General features: G+C 40.8%; 1 non-coding gene across 1 annotated transcript; it reads right to left on the bottom strand.

Annotated features, from left to right (window-relative positions):
* Positions 1–1,132: 1,132 nt before the first annotated feature.
* LOC141637134 (small nucleolar RNA R71) lies at positions 1,133–1,239 on the bottom strand. The gene has a single exon (XR_012541695.1). It is a non-coding gene; the product is annotated as a small nucleolar RNA R71 (small nucleolar RNA).
* Positions 1,240–8,254: the final 7,015 nt, after the last annotated feature.

Raw genomic sequence — 8,254 nt, 5'->3', positions numbered from 1 at the left:
GGCTCCGGGACCCAAACTTTCTTAGGATTGTAAGATATAACCCAACTCAATCCATCACAACAATAATTGCTTGCTTATAATTTGAGAACATGTTTGTATGATCATATCCCATGATTCCCCTATGATCCCATGACACCCTAGTGCCTTTAATCAATTGTTTACACCCCTTTAATTCATCTTGCTTGTTTATTTTCATTGCTATTTTAGTTAAGTAACCTTCTACATCAACCCAATTTGTGACACCCCTTAGACACCACTAGTTACAATAGAAATCTCATTTCAACTCCCGTCCCTTAGGATCCGACCTTTACTTGCCTCTTTACTAATTGTAGAGTTGTTTGTGGAGCTATAAATTGTGTTTTGATTCGACCGTGACCAACGACCACATCTTAATTTGTGAACACTTAGCGGGATCCCATAAAAAATGGCGCCGTTGCCGGGGACGGTGTTTGTTTGATTTAGATTTCTTTTTATTGTCATTAGTTGTGTCTTTCTTCGCCTTGAGGAAGTAAAACTCCTCAAGGTTTGTTCTAATCATTTTCGAGTTGTTTGATATTTTGCATGTCTAGAAGGTTACAAGGTGATTTGTTACCTTTTGACCGTGAAATCGAAAGAACCTTGACGAACAATAGGAGAGTTGTTATTAGGAGGAATTTAAGAGGTATTAGTGAAGTTGTTCAACCCACTAGTGAGTTTGTCAATCCTTTCGCAATAGAAGGAGAAGAAAACCCATTACACAATACCCCATAAAATCCACCTACAATGCCAAAATTCTCGTCACACTCCGTACCCACCGATGAGAATCTACCAAATGGTACTCCTACACCACAACATCAAACCGGAAATTTTATTGCCAAGTCCGCCTACATCCAATTAGTTGAGGAGCCAATTCGGGGGGATGCCTAGTGAGGACCCTCATTCTCATATGGAAACCTTTTGCGACTATTGTGATGCTATCTCTCAAACGGGCGTGACTCAAGACCAAATTAGATGGGTCTTATTTCCTTTTTCCTTAATCGGCACCGTGAAGCAATGGTTGAAGGGCCTTGATAAGGCCACCCTTGGAATAGATTCTTGGAAGAAGTTGGCTCTAGCTTTCTACAAAAAATTTTACCCACCGGAAAAGACTAACATGCTAAGAGCTCAAATTACGGGTTTTAAGCAAAGGGATGAAGAGTCTTTGTATGAAGCTTGGGAGCGGTTCAAGGGAATTTGTCGCTCATGTCCTCACCATGGACTTAGCGAATGGTTTTTGGTGCAACAATTTTGGAATGGCTTATATGAAGATTCTAGGAGCATTCTCAATATGGGATCAAATGGAATGTTCACCGAAGTTGATGACAATCAAACATGGAACAAGATTGAGGAAATGGCGGTCCATAACTCACAATATAGTAGACCTCGCAAGGCTACTAGAGGAGGAAAGCATGAAGTAGACTCCGTTACTCAATTGGGTGCTCAACTTAGTGCTCACATTGACACAATCAACTTGAAGTTTGAACAAGCTATGGCTAGACTTGAGGAAAACTCAAAATCATCGAAGCATCATGTTAATGCCATGACGGCATCCTCATCAATCCCAAGTGGGATATGTGAGAATTGTGGAACTTTGGGACATGACCAAGGTGAATGTAGGGGAACAAATGAAAAAGTGAATGCTTTCCAAGCATAAAAGAGTGGTACCCCTTATTCCAACTTTTACAATGAAAACACCAAATTCCATCCAAATCTCTCATACAAAAGCCAAAATGTTCAAAACCCTCAAACAACATACACTCCACCACCCATGAGAAACCAAAATCAAAGACCCTTTTACAATCAAAACCAAGGTTACCAAAATCAAAATCCATACAATCACCAAAATGACCAAGGTTTTGATGTCCAAAAAGCGGTCCTCCAAATGCAAAAGAATCAACAAGAATTTTTCACTCAAATGCAAAAAGATAGCCAAGCAAAGGAAACCACCATCAACAACATTCTAGCTCACACCAAGATGTTGGAAACACAATTGACTCAACTAGCATCTTCAAGCTCACAAAGACAAAAGGGGCAATTACCCCCTCAAAGTAATCCCCCTAGACATGAAACGGTTAGTGCCATTCATTTGAGAAGTGGTACAAGGTATGAAGCACCGAAGAAGCAAGTTGAGGATGAAATTGTGGAAGCTAGTGAAAAGGAAGAAATTGTGCAAAACTCCAAAGATGGAGAATCGTCAAAAGAAGAAAGTTCAAAGAAAAATGAAGACAAGACCAAGGAGAAGGAGCCCATTGTGATTAGACTTCCTTTTCCAAGTCGTCAAGCCAAGCCCAAATTTGATGATCAACTTGGAAAATTCATGGAAATTGTGAAGAATTTAGAAGTCTCAATTCCTTTCACGGAATTAATCAATCACGTGCCGGCCTATGCGAAATACATGAAAGATATCCTCACAAAGAAGAAGTCGCTCCGGAAGCTTGAGACTATCACCTTCACTAAGGTGAGTAGTGCAATACTTCAAGGGAGTTCACCTCCAAAGTTAAAGGATCCGGGAAGCTTCTCAATACCGTGTACCATTGGCGACACAACGATCAACAAAGCCTTATGTGATCTAGGGGCTAGTGTGAGTGTCATGCCGTACTCGGTGAGTAAAAGGTTGGGGATGGGAGAGCTTAAATGCACCAATATCACACTCCAAATGGCCGATAGATCGACGAAGACACCGTTAGGGATATGGGAAGATGTCCCCGTGCGAATTGGGAAGTTTTTCATCCCGGTGGACTTTGTCATTGTTGATATGGAGGAAGATTCCAACATTCCAATCATCCTAGGAAGACCTTTCCTACACACCGCCGGTGCGGTGATTGATGTGAAACATGGTGAGCTCACTCTAGAAGTGGGAGATGAAAGCATAACTTTTAATCTTGACAAGACCATGAGAGCTCCTCGTTTGCATGAACCATGTTTCATGATTGATCATTATAGCCGAAAGGATGAAAGGAAGAAATCGGAACTCCAATGGAAGAAGAAAATTGAAGATGCTCCATTCAAAGAGCAAGTGAATTGTGACAAGGAGAGCTTGCAAAGCTCATCAAAATCAACCAAGGAAGAAGAGGATGGCCTCATTGGCCAAGAGAAGAAATTGGGAGAATTGTCTCCATCTAAGCAAGAAATTTTCAATGATCAACTCAATGAAGTTTGTGGTCTTTGGGACGACGAATTTGAAGGGATTTTTAATCCCTACATTGGTAATGCCATCGATCAAGACCAACAACAAGGGCCAAGGTCTATTGAGAACCTCTACCATGATAATGAACAAGCTTTTGATTACTTCTTCAAGGTGTTGAGCAACATCAACAACACCTTGGAAATGCCCCCTTAGACACCACTAGTTACAATAGAAATCTCATTTCAACTCCCGTCCCTTGGGATCCGACCTTTACTTGCCTCTTTACTAATTGTAGAGTTGTTTGTGGAGCTATAAATTGTGTTTTGATTCGACCATGACCAACGAACACATCTTAATTTGTGAACACTTAGCGGGATCGCATCAAAAATGAGAGTTTGGTGGAGTCCTCCCTAAACCACCACTTGTAAATATTTCTAACTCCCTAACTTACATTTCAATTCTTGTATTGCATTTTTGTCATCTTTGGATTTTTATTTACTTTGATCAAAATAATTGTCATGTTTGAGAGAAAGTGAGGGAGGGACTAACGATTTCAATTGATGTGTAGTGCTTTTAGCTTAGTGTGGGGATGGCAATTGCCTAGGCTATCCATGCCTTAGTAGTGCCCCCACAATGACGAACACAAGACTTGAAGAAAGAATGAAAGAACGGTATGGGAAATGCAGTGTGCACGGATGGAACTGAATCCGTGTACACAGGGGAAGAATCCGAGCGGATTCCCGAGAATCCGCCCGTCTGAAAGAATCCGAGCGTATTGCAGAAAAGACGCCCGTCCTGAACTGAGCTGAATTTTGAAAATTTCTTGACTGTGACTGAATCTGGGCGTCCTGTGAAGAATCCGCCCGTCTTGAAGAATCTGTCCGTCCTGTAAGAAAGACGTCCGTCTTTGCAGCTGAGGAAAACAAGAAAAATTTTCTGGACTGAAATCCGTCCGTCTTCAAGCAAATCCGCCCGTCCCGTGTTCAGCAAATCCGAGCGGATTGTCACAAATCCGCCCGTCTTTAGGCGAGTTTTGCAAAGTCCAGAAGGAGCAGAATCCGCACGGATTGGGCAGAATCCGCACGGATTGCCCCTGCAGATTCGAAAATTTCGGTCTCTTTAAAACCCCTCCCACCTTCATTCATTCATTCATTCATTCATAAACACTACCCACAACATCAAAACCCTCATCCTCTCCATCACAAAAACAAAAACCCTCAACAACATTCACCAAAATCAAATCAAACCATCCTTCCAACAACAACTTAATCACTCCTTCCTCAACAAAAATCAAAACCAAGCACAAAAATCTTCCAACCTTTGAGTCGATTTTTGTTTTCATAAAGGCAAAGCCTTTCACCTTCAAATCGATTTGGGCATACTACAAATTGAAGATTTTTCATTCTTTTCTTGGTTAGTTCATCAATGGCAAGGACTAAGGGAGCAACAAAGGCAACAAAGGCACCAAAGGCTAAGGCACTCTCACAAAGGCAAAAGGCTCTTCAAACAAAGAAAGCATTGGCTATGGTGGTAGCAACACCAAACTTGGAAGTGGAACAACAACAACAAACTTCTATGGGAGCAACAACACCTTCCACTCCGGTAATTGATCAACTTTTGCATTATCCGGAGGTAACTTTTATTTCCGATACCCATAGAAATACCTTTGTCAAGTTTGCTATGAAGTCATTACAATCCACCAAATTCATATGTGAAGATACCTTAGAAAAATTGGGTGTTCTTGAGCAAACAAAAGCCTTTTTCAATGCCATGGGGTTGAAGAAATTGTTTGAAACAAGGGAATTGACATACCCCTCCCTTACCTTGGAATTTTTAAGTTCTTTGAAAGTCACCAAAGTTGAGAATAGGGAGAATCTCGAGTTTCCTCTAGCTAATGTTAGTAGACGCATTACCTTTAGGGAATTGGGTGAAATTTTGGGTCTTAGTGATGAACCGAGTTATTTTAAGAATTATGGAAAGTATGACCCCGAACCTCTTTGGGAGGCAATCTCCGGGAAGAAATTTGAGGATTTTCATGCGAGTCGTGCTCTTTTGGTCCACCATCCGGGCATAAGAGTATGGCACAAGGTCGTGGGTAACACCATAATTGCTAGGAAAGATACCAACCATTTCACAAGACTTGATTTTATTCTCCTTGAATCGGCTTTGAATATCGGAAGAGTACACACCAAGCCTTACAATTCTTTGAGGCTCTTGGTAGATAGATGGCTCAACATTGATTGTGGGAAGAAGGGCACGACCGTTATTGTCAATGGCGGCCTAGTCACACTCCTAGCTAAGCACTTTGATCCTAACTTCAATAAGGATAACAAGTACAAAGCAAAGGAGGGTAGCCATCTTGTTGATATGCATACTATGATTCACAAGTTCAAGTGGGTTGCCCATAACCCCCTTGACACTAAGTATGGATGGCTCACTAGTGAAGCTAGATCGTTCACCTTGCCTTCGAAGATTTGCCGTCTAAGCGTCCACCGGACCAATTATCTACTTCCCCTTTCCAAACAGGCCGAGTATATCATTCAACAACAAAAGGGTGATCTTGAAATGCCCTCCTCTTCCATTGTCATACCACCTTACCCCTTTAAGTATGAAGAGTTCAAACCGGAAGGAGTTGAAGTTGGGAATGACTATGTGACTCTTCTCATGCAAGCAATGCACAAGCAAGCCTATGAAGATCGGAAAAATGCCTACTTGGCTCAATATCCACCCCTCCTATATTTAGCTAGGCAAGGACTACTTGATCCATCATGACCTTTTCCTAGTTGGGCGGATAAAGAAGCCTTATTTCCGGGTGCATCTAGGGTCGTTTTGGGTGACAATGAGGTTGTTGGAAATGATGAAGAAGTTGATGATAATATTGAGGAAGAAGCAAGTGAAGAAGAAAAGGATGGTGAAGATGATGATGAGGAAGATGAGGAAGAAAGTGAAGAAGCAAATGACAAGGAAAGTGGTAATGTGACCACTTCTCATGAGGGAAGTGATGGTGATAGCATGATGGAAGATTAGCAAGCCTTGGAGACTCCTACCCTCTCATGGTTTGTCTATTTCTCTCTTTGTATTTTATTTCATTTTGATCATTGTTGAAGTAGTCCTAGCCCCATTAGAGGACTCACACCTCGGTACCATTGAGGTGTTCTCATTCTATTGTTCCCGTTTTCAAAATCCAAAATGACAAATTAGTTTCATGCATAGCATAGTGTGTGCATGAACTATACCCATCCTTGGACATTAGCAATAGTGTCTCACTTGGTTTGGGGAAGTTAATGCATACACAACGGGAGGTAATCTAAATTGTCCTCTCCGTCATAACAAAAACCATGCATCATGTAGTGTAGCTTAGTATAGATTGCATTTAGTATAGAAATCATGCATCATCTTTGCATAATTTCCATCATTTTGGTCATTGAGGACAATGCCCATATTAGTGTGGGGATGGGAATTCTAACATTTAACTCTTATTCAAAAATCCAAAAAAATTGAAAAATTTCAAAAATCATAAAAATTTGAAAATTGAAAACCCAAAAACATGTTAATTTCCTTTTGTAGTCTTGTATATATTGTCTTGTATATATTGTGTTTGTTCTATCCTTGTTCACATTGATTGACTACGCCACATCCGAGACATGAGGATATTGAAGACCGCATGGTATGATCTTTCCAATCTCCTTTTTCCTCTTTATGTTAATGACTATGTGGCTTTATTTTGATTGATGCGGTATAACAATGTGAATTTAGGACTTGCACTTAGTTTATATGTCATATTAGTTGATAGAATCACTTGCATTAGGATGTTTATATTAGTTGCATCATGGCATGTAGTTGCATGTTAGAAATGTTTTGAAAAATGCCTATTTAGGAACTTTGACAAGAGCAACTAAGCCATTACAAATACTTGTTCAACTTACGACTTTGCCTACTAGAATGGTTGTAAAACACCCTAGATAGTGTCATACTAGTGTCTTTTGACCCATGACCCAAGGCCTAGTCAAGGGTTTGCATGTGAGTCACCTATCCAACCCCGTGATGCGATGTGGACTTGGTTAACTTGTCTAGGTGACCTTGTTTGACCTTGTGGTAAGGCAACCCAAAAATATTTTCTATCAATAAGCTTGAAGTGCTCATTTCAAAGAAATTTTGTCATGTGGAAGTAATGTAATGCCAAGGAAACCTCAAATGTTATGAATTGTTGAAAGTTGAGAAAGTTAAGTTGTTTTGATGGAGGCGTACCACTTCGATGTGCTTTGGTGTGGGATCCATTGAATTGGGCCCCCATACGGTTGTGAATTCGGCCGCCCAGAGACAGAGTGACTATCACCCCGAAAATCTATTGTCTAGAGGTTAACCGGTTGCCTAATAAGCGATTGGCGAAAGCAAAGGACACTAGCCCGGAAGGGACAAACCCCATCTTAAATTTTTGAAATGTGAAAGTGAAATGAGGACAATTTTGAATACTAGTCATATCCACCCGTTGTGAATAAAGATTTGAGCATTTCATTCCCAAAAAGCCTTTTGTCAAGCCACTTGGTCGAGCTTGGGACGATCCATGACCTTTACTTTTGTAGAGAATTCGAGACTTGTCATGTTATATGCTACTAGCATCATAGGGATCATCATTCCACCACCATCCGATCGCTCTTGACGAAAGCATTTGGAAATTGAGGACGAAAGTAGTCTAGTTTAACACCATTTGGAGGTGATTTAGTGCCATCCTCTTAGACTCAGTAATTTGTTGAACTAGTATTTGTGAAGGATTACATGCTCTTAAATTTGTTCCTCTTTAGTGCCTCCGCCACTTGATGAAGGAGTGGCTATTCTTTTTGTAGATGCATCCATTATGTGTTTTTGTGTGCTTAAAGTTTGGATGTGTCGCCAATTTGGCAAGACCCACCTTGCCTTGCAAGAAGGCATCCTACCTCATGGTTGTCTTGTTGTGAGTTGAAGGGGCGGAGTGAGACCCGCTAATTGTCTCATATTGGCTATATTATTAGGATAGGTTAGTATTGGTCCTAGTCTTTGTCACCTCTTTACTCGGGACGAGCAAAGGTTCGGTTTGGGGATATTTGATGTGACCATAATTGGCGCATATTT

The sequence above is a fragment of the Silene latifolia genome, chromosome Y (assembly GCF_048544455.1).
Source record: "Silene latifolia isolate original U9 population chromosome Y, ASM4854445v1, whole genome shotgun sequence".
Lineage (NCBI taxonomy): Eukaryota > Viridiplantae > Streptophyta > Magnoliopsida > Caryophyllales > Caryophyllaceae > Silene > Silene latifolia.
This window is presented reverse-complemented; position numbering and strand designations above follow the sequence as displayed.